The sequence below is a fragment of the Venturia canescens genome, chromosome 4, assembly GCF_019457755.1.
Source record: "Venturia canescens isolate UGA chromosome 4, ASM1945775v1, whole genome shotgun sequence".
Lineage (NCBI taxonomy): Eukaryota > Metazoa > Arthropoda > Insecta > Hymenoptera > Ichneumonidae > Venturia > Venturia canescens.
The window spans coordinates 13,192,617-13,200,569 of record NC_057424.1 but is presented as its reverse complement, the minus strand read 5'-3'; the positions used below and the strand labels follow the sequence as shown (position 1 = coordinate 13,200,569).

Below are 7,953 nucleotides of genomic sequence, written 5' to 3'. Positions count from 1 at the left end.
CTCAATTATGACCGATACGCCCTTCTGTGTGCGTGTGTGTGTGTGTAAACCGCTGGGGAATTTGAGATCGCATCGGGACGAAATTCAATAATTATTTATGTGATTCCAACGCTTTCGGATCTTCTCGGTAACATTGACGAGCTGATCGAATCGAATGAAATCGGCGCTCAAAAGCACGATGATCGAATTTTTATAAAAATCGAGTGGTCCAGGGCCCAGTTTTCTTCTCAATCACAGCGGAGTGGAAGCTCCATGGGAAAAAATATCTTCAGCGAGCCTTTTTCGCACGAGAGTTTTTCCGAATGATGAGTTTTTGTCTTCGGTGTCAAAGTGATCGCGCGACGTACGTCTCACTCGTTGGCGAGGTCGAAAAAGCAAAAAACAACGACGCAGCACATGTCGTTATGTACGTATTTAATGTGTATGTACACGTACATCGTAGCGAGCTAGTAGAGTCTCGGATCGGCTGCGAAACGAGCGGTAATAAATACGCGTCCGTCCGGAAAGTGGGTCGTGAAAAAATGAGATTTATGTGACCCGAAACGCTCTCTCGCGGTTTATACTCCGATACGACTCGCTGTACGGATGTGCGCGTGTATCCGTGTGTATACATATAAACAAATGTGTACCTGGGATCGCGCGCGAATTCTTCCGTGATGCATGAGAGCCGAGAGCGAGCGATCCGCGTCGCGAGGAGAACGAGGAAAGGCGAATCGCTCAATAATAGAACGTTTCTTCTGCGAGGCGTACGCGCGATCATCGTGTGCGAGACTCATTGACATGGCGACAGTTATTGGGGTAGAAAAATTGAAAAAACGGACAAAATATCGGAATAGAAATCGAAAAGGTGAAAAAAAGGCAGCGGAGACTCGGCTGATCAAAGTGCTGCTGCGTGAGTGAACAAATGAACTAAATCCGGGATCCCCACGCGAGCCCAGGAATTTCATTCGATCGTTCAATTTGTTGGAGGAACCGTCGAAGCCTTTTAAATCACGGTAAAAAGAGCCACGGGAACGAGAAAGGTGAAGAGGCAAGGAGGAAAATAAATAAAGATAAAAGGACGAAGGTAAAGAGAAAAAGGTGAAGGAGAAAGGGAAGAAGGAGGAAGAGAATGCATGCAATATCTCGTAAAGCTCGTGAATCTTTCTCACGAATGAACCACGCGGACCATATGGCCCAAGAATGACGAGGCTTTACTCGAGCAAGAGAGAGAGAGCAAGAAAGAGCGAAAGATAGAGACCGAGGGAAGGCCAAAGAAAGAAAGAGGTTCACAGGCGCGCGACACTCCCATCAAGAACCAATAAAACGTACGAGTCAAGCATCCCCTGCCCTCTCCCTCTTCATTCTGTTCATCCAAGTATAACATTTTATTAGCAGACGTTTTTCGATAATCCGCACATACGAGAGAGGACTTTGTGACTTAATTTGACTGCCTCGACTTCGCCCACACGAGGAACAAAACACCCTCGTGTGCGCGCCTCGGGAACCTCGTTCGTCCACGAAGCCTCCGTCCATGCATGCACGCGTGCAGGACAACTTTTTAAACGCCTCAAACTCACTTTTCGTTACGCTCGCAAGCAGAATCGCTCGCTTGATTGACGAGCAACTATGCCATCTCAATCGCTCAAGGATAAATCTTTCTCTCCGCACCCCCCCTCCCTTCCATCGTTCTTTTGACGATACTCATATTTATAAAGGCTCCAAAGATCATGTTTTTAGCACAAGACGCCCGCGATTTATTCTGCTTTTTAATAACGGCGTCAAACGCACCCACTTTCCATCGCAGTTTTTCTCAGTTATTCTTTCACTCGTTCGATTTTCATTGAACTCTGATCCCAACCCAAAGTCTCATCACGTTTTGAACCGAATGAAATTTCTGTGTATTCAACGATTTTCCTGTGCAATCTCTTCGCTCATAAAAACAATTCATTCCAATACTGCCAAGTTGGAGAATTTCATTGAGACGAAACGAGATCATTTATTTATCTCCTGCCGCTTCAAATATTCATCAGGCTTAATATGTACTATGGGAAAAGATAGAGAGAGAGAAGAAGTGAGAGGGACGACACGAGAATAAGTGGAATTCGAAGCTACAAGCTTGCGGGAGTACACAAGGAAATTCCGGAATTCCAAGGAGTCGAGACTCACGTTTTTCGGGCAACAAATAAGTGGACCTCTATATACATTGATATACGAAACGTAACCGCGCACGTCTCTCGTCGCGAGTCCCAGACGCGTCCGGAATAACCGTTCGTGCCGTTCAGTGCGACGCCGGGAAATTTCGTGTGAAGAGCGACATTTTAAAAAATGTCAACTTCTAATAACATTTTTGTTTAATGAGCGGAAAAATTATTTCGGCATTTTTTGACGTGCGAATATTTTCGTATCGGCACCCCGAGAAATTATTTTTTGAAACTATTCGCCCGCGAGTCGTCCTGACGAAATAAAAATCGTATAATTTTGAGCTCAAATCACATTATTTTACGTCCTGCTCCAAAAATTTGATTTCTCCGTCATAATTTTATGGAATTCTGTGCGAGATATCGATTCTGAGAAACCGGAGCTCGAAAGCCACTCGTTGAAATATTAGGTGAGGGCCAGAGGACGCCAGGGGATCGAGAAGATCTTAGGAAGACGTTTCCTATAGTAACGCGGAGCTTGCGAATCATTCCCAGTTGGCTTCCCAACGCAGCTATTTCCCAGAGGTCTCCGTCCATCCTCCGGGGAGCTTGGGGAGCTCTGCAGCGAAAATGAGGACCGAAATATAGGTGAAAATTGATTTGCGAATGCAACATTCATCCGGAAATAATTCGATCACTCGATTCCCACTGAGAAATGAAGAAAAAATTGAGAAGAAGACAAAAGTCCGCACGTGGTCGTCGAAAAATGGAAGACAAGTTTAAAAATACTAAAGAACCAATTCAACGAATGATAGCGAAGAGCGTCACAACGAACTATTACATTCATCTAAATTTCGAGCTCAAATGTACTCCGATTTAGACTGATCGGGAATTAGATCGATATCTTTTACCTGGAAATACCGAGAGCAGGTATAAGAGGAGGACGAACGTAGTAAATTTTCGTGTCTCTTTCGATCCTTTAGTCGTTTGTTTATCTTATTGCCCGTATGGCGACCCGAGTGTGGTGACGCTTTTAGCTTGACTTCTCCGCTTTCACGTAATATAGTGGCTGGACCGATCGCAATAACTTACTTTGAATAAATGAAACGGGCCGCTCGTTCCGTTCTCCGTCTCTCTTCTTCTCGTCCTCTCTCAATCTCCCTCCTTCCACTCTTTGTCTCCTTCATTTTTCCCCGTCTTTTTCGTCTGCAAGCTTCAGAGAGCTGATGCTCTTTGGATCCCCATCAAAACTCGTGACTTTTTATTCTGTAAAAAATACAAATTGCATAAGAAATATTGCACTGGAGGGACGTTCTGTTTTTACTTATCGTCAGAATTTTCCACTTTTTTCACAACTAGAAATCACTCTTGGTTCAATTTGCTCTCGCTCCGATTCAGAGGCTTGTCGGTGTTGAGCATGTTTTCCTCGATTTTTATAATCAATGATAGCCAGCCGCAGGAGTTTCAGGCTATTGAATTTAGCCATAAGAAGAATTCCGGCATCGGGATCGGAGCCATAGTGTATAACGTGTTTACGCGGTGGACGAGTGGGTTAAGAGTAAAACGTAGTTGTAGAAAGGCGAGGAACGTACGTCGATCAATCAAGTGGCTGTGCAGTTTTTTCTTTCGCTTTGTTTAGCTCGTCAATGACGAAATTCTATCTATCGAGTGTGTTTCCGAGGCCTTTTCCCCGAGGTTTCTCACCGATTTAGAGGAATAAAAGTGAGAGCGAAGTGGCTGAAGGGACGACAGGGCTTGGAGAAACGTCCGAAGGCCCTGAGAAGAAGTCAGATCTTTGTGAATACGAAGCTCTGATAGCGCGAAGGACGTAAATCGCTACGGTTCGGAACTGCGCTTCGAAGGACTCGTGCCCTTTTCACAGTTAGTTTCGTCTATCAACGTTGAACGGAGTGAGGGGCGTAAAAGGGCGCGGGTCCTCCGCCATTCTCGTGAATTTACGATACGTCCTGGCCATCTTTCACCCTGTGAGCAAACCTCTCCGGCTACGAAGGATATTTCAAGCCATTGTGTATCGTCCCGTTTGCTTTGCTGGTCGCACGAGCCCACAATCGCGAAGGGCTCAAAGTCTCTCCCTCTCTTTCGTAGCGATATGCCGAGTTAAGGACTAGGCCCGGTTAAATAAGAGCGAAAGAGACCGAAAGAGGGAGCCACAGCGCGAGAGACGCCGTACAAGAGAACGAGCAACAGAAGCAAAGGGCCAGAACCTTTGATAAGTTGGAAGCCATGCTAACGAACCCGCCACTACGATGCAGACATTTTTCACTGAGCCTTTCGCCACCGACATGTCTTTTCTCCATTATTTCAATGTATACGTGAACCTCTAATGCTTCGTTTTTACGCTTTCGTCCTATTTTAACTGGCATTTTCATTTTCTAAGAGTAGAATAAGTACTCGAAGTGTCGTGGAAAGATTTTATTGGATTTCTTGCTCGACAAGAAGATCGTAGGAAACCTTAAAAAAGGAGCAGTAATTCTGCCAGATTTTCGGTTTACCGATTTCGTCTGCATCAAAGAGAAAGCAACTTTGAAGTCGAACGTTCCAAGAAAATACAATATTTTAATTGGAAATTTAATTTACAACAAAATTTCGTTCCCTTCCCCCCCAAACAAAGGATTTTACCCTTTTGCCCGGCGTGCCTAGCGTTAATTAGTTTCGCTCGAGTTAATGACTTTTTCCCTCATCCTAATCAGGTAATTTCGTATCTCTTTAAAATAATCTCACCGCCCCGACTCCGCTAATGAAATCTCGAACTCGTTACTTACACTCGCGCATAACGCAACTAACAAACCGCACCGAAGCTTTATGTGTACGTATTTATGTGTACGTATTAAGAGAGGAAGAAAGAGAAAGAAAGATTTCGCAGAAGCGCCCCCTAGGAATAAATTCACGATAAAGACCGAAAGAGAATCTGATCTCTTCTGTACTTCATTTTTTTCTTAAATATTTTCTTCTTTTCATCTTTTATCGACTCAACGAGTTTGAAAAAATTATTATTCCGATTTTCCTTTCTTTGCTTCTGAAAATCGCTGTTAATTTCCAAAAATTAAATTATAATTTCAACCTTGACAATTTTTCGCTATTTTTTGAGTTTTGTCGATCGTTTCAACCATTTCCTAGGATCACGTGAGTCGATTGACAGATTCCAATGGTACGATCTTCGGTACTAATCTTGTGAATTCGAATCGCAAAGTGGGAGTAGAAAAAGATCGTGTTTGATCAGACAAAATGAAGATTGGCTAGTTGACAGAAAATTGGAATAAAAAAATCCTTCCCAATTTCGATCAGGATCAATATGTTCGAAAATGGTAATAAAAATACGACAACACGGTGGGAATTGAACGACAATATTTAGGGTGAAATTCGCTGTAAAATGCACCGTGATATTTTTTATTGTGCGGGCGAGTTAACAAAAAGCATTAATTCCTGTAACGCACAGTAAAATTTGAAGTATTTTGCGGAATTTTCAGTTTTATAACAGTAAATATTGCAGATAGAACGTCAATTAACTATAAATACTCTGGTAAAAGTTCCTACTTTGAACAATAAATACTTAATTTTTCTCCCATATCGTGAATTGCAGCTCGTCACCGTACTGTCGTTACTCGTGGTATTTTTTCAAATTTAATTCCCTCCGTGAAGTTTCGACATCGACCGAGTACTTTGAAACCTCCAAGTGGCTCGTTACGATCCTTAAAAAATGTTCAGCAAAGGCTCCATGATTATCGATCGAAAATCGAGAAATAAATAGAAATGAAGGTGCACATTTTTGGTTATAACGCAAGTGGATAATCATGGAAAGGACGAAATCCCTCAAAGTTTTATCAGATCTCCAGTACTTTTTTTTATCGTAAATAAAGTGTATTTGTAAATATGTGCGTATGGTAATAACCAGACGAGTTATTATTTATGGACGAATGTGTATTTTTTGTATCAACGAGTTTGAATTTGTATAATAATCGTGTACAGGGCAACAAAATTGCATCTTTCTTCCTCTCTTCTCATTCTTAATCTTCTCTTTATACGCTGACTATTGCACATGCATTTTTGTTTTTTCTCTGCTCGTTGGGGCTTCGTCGCTAATTATTTTAATTGGCCGGCGCACATTCAAAAGAGATACCTGAGGCGAATATACATGTAGATATTCGTGTATGTATATGTATATGCAGAATAAGATTCAGAGAACGAGCTAAGGAACAAAGAAAAAAAAGGGCAGAAACGCGTTGCACCCTTTCGCTGCTGGCTATATGCGATCGACCATCATATTCCCAACTCTTGCTTCCATCTCTCAACCCCCTCGGTGCTTTGGTCCCTCCTCATTTCTCGCTATTCCCGCTTCAGTCTCTCCGTCTGTTCCCCTCGATTTTTCCTCATTCGATCATTTTTAAACTGTTTTGCTTCTTTTTGAACTCTATGTGCATCTCGCTCTCTTCCCATTTTTTGGTGTTTCTTTTTTATTCGATTTTGTATCATTATTTTTCATGTCGTTTTTTTTTTCTCTTTTTTCTCAAGACAAAAATCTGCTCGTTAGCATATTGATTGGCGATGACGGGACGCTCCACGGTGGGCCTGCATCGTACGCTTTGTACAGCCCAACGCTAACCAATAATTGTACTCAAACTCAAAGAGAAAAGAAAAATGTAGGAGGAAGCGAGGGACGATCGGAGGCGAGAATATGATAAAAGAACTCTGTGAATTAATAACTGCAGGAAAAAAGATTAAGGGAATTCTCGAAAGAGAAGATACGAGGCAGAGAAAAAAAATTTTATGAAACGAAATATTGAAAGAGAAAGTCCAAATGTGACGCTGGAAATATTCACTCGGAATTCGGATCACGCACCCCGAAGCCATCCGAATCCGATTTGCATGCATAATTCTGCTTCTATCACTAATTCTTACCAACTTTCCTATCATTCCGAATCAAATTATTAATCAGTTGTTCATATTTTTTTCAATCTCTTCGTCACAGATTTGATCGTTTCGCATCCTCACTATCTCCCTCTCGCCCTTTCCATTTCTCGCTTCATGCCAAATCGCGAGTAGTTCAAGACAACGTCGATGAAACGAGAATGAGACGTGACGAGACGAAAGACACGAGACGAGTTGGCACGATCTGCACGCTACGTATATCGATGAAAACTGGTCTCGATTGATAACTGTCAATCTCTCGCAAATGTCGATTCATTCACCTGGAATTTAAAAATAATTCAAAAATAAAACAGAAACATTATTTTCACATCGTTTACAAAATATCAATTAATATTCTTCAACCTCTTAACTGAAAAAAATTAAAAGCAAATTTTTATACATTCATTTACGCAAACGTTGAATGCGTGTCTCTGTGTGTGCTCATGTTTTCATTGATATACGTGTGCACGAGTGTACAGTAGCCTCCTTTGTATCGTCGTATTCAATCTCTCGAGCGCAAACGTCTCAACTGGCAAGGGCATAAATCCTCTCTCGAAGTCAGCGGCATAAAACCGAGGGACTTTTGCTTCGTGAGTATCAAAGCGAAGAGAACGTCTTGCATATATAATAAACTAAGCCACGTGCAAGACCAAATGAAGAAAAGTGTTGCAAGTACACCTCATTGAGAAAATGTCGTTTCCGTTCCTCGCCTTTCCATTCGATCCCAAATTTCCAAATGAAACCTCCGTGTATGGATTAAGCGATCTCCCGGGCTGACTCCAGATGGCTCCGAATAGTTCAATCTCAAAAATCTAGCCACCGCTGTCGACCGAGTTCTTCACAGTTTCCCTCTGCCCTCGTGTAAATCCAACACGGCAGCGCCCTCGAAGAGAGTAGCCATGGACCA

General features: G+C 42.3%; 1 long non-coding RNA gene across 1 annotated transcript; it reads right to left on the bottom strand.

Annotated features, from left to right (window-relative positions):
* Positions 1-1,845: 1,845 nt before the first annotated feature.
* On the bottom strand, positions 1,846-7,320 carry LOC122410202 (uncharacterized). Its single transcript, XR_006260875.1, has 3 exons — positions 7,038-7,320; positions 3,213-3,386; positions 1,846-2,828 (listed from the first exon to the last, which is right to left on the bottom strand). It is a non-coding gene; the product is annotated as an uncharacterized lncRNA (long non-coding RNA).
* Between the last annotated feature and the right edge of the window lie 633 nt (positions 7,321-7,953).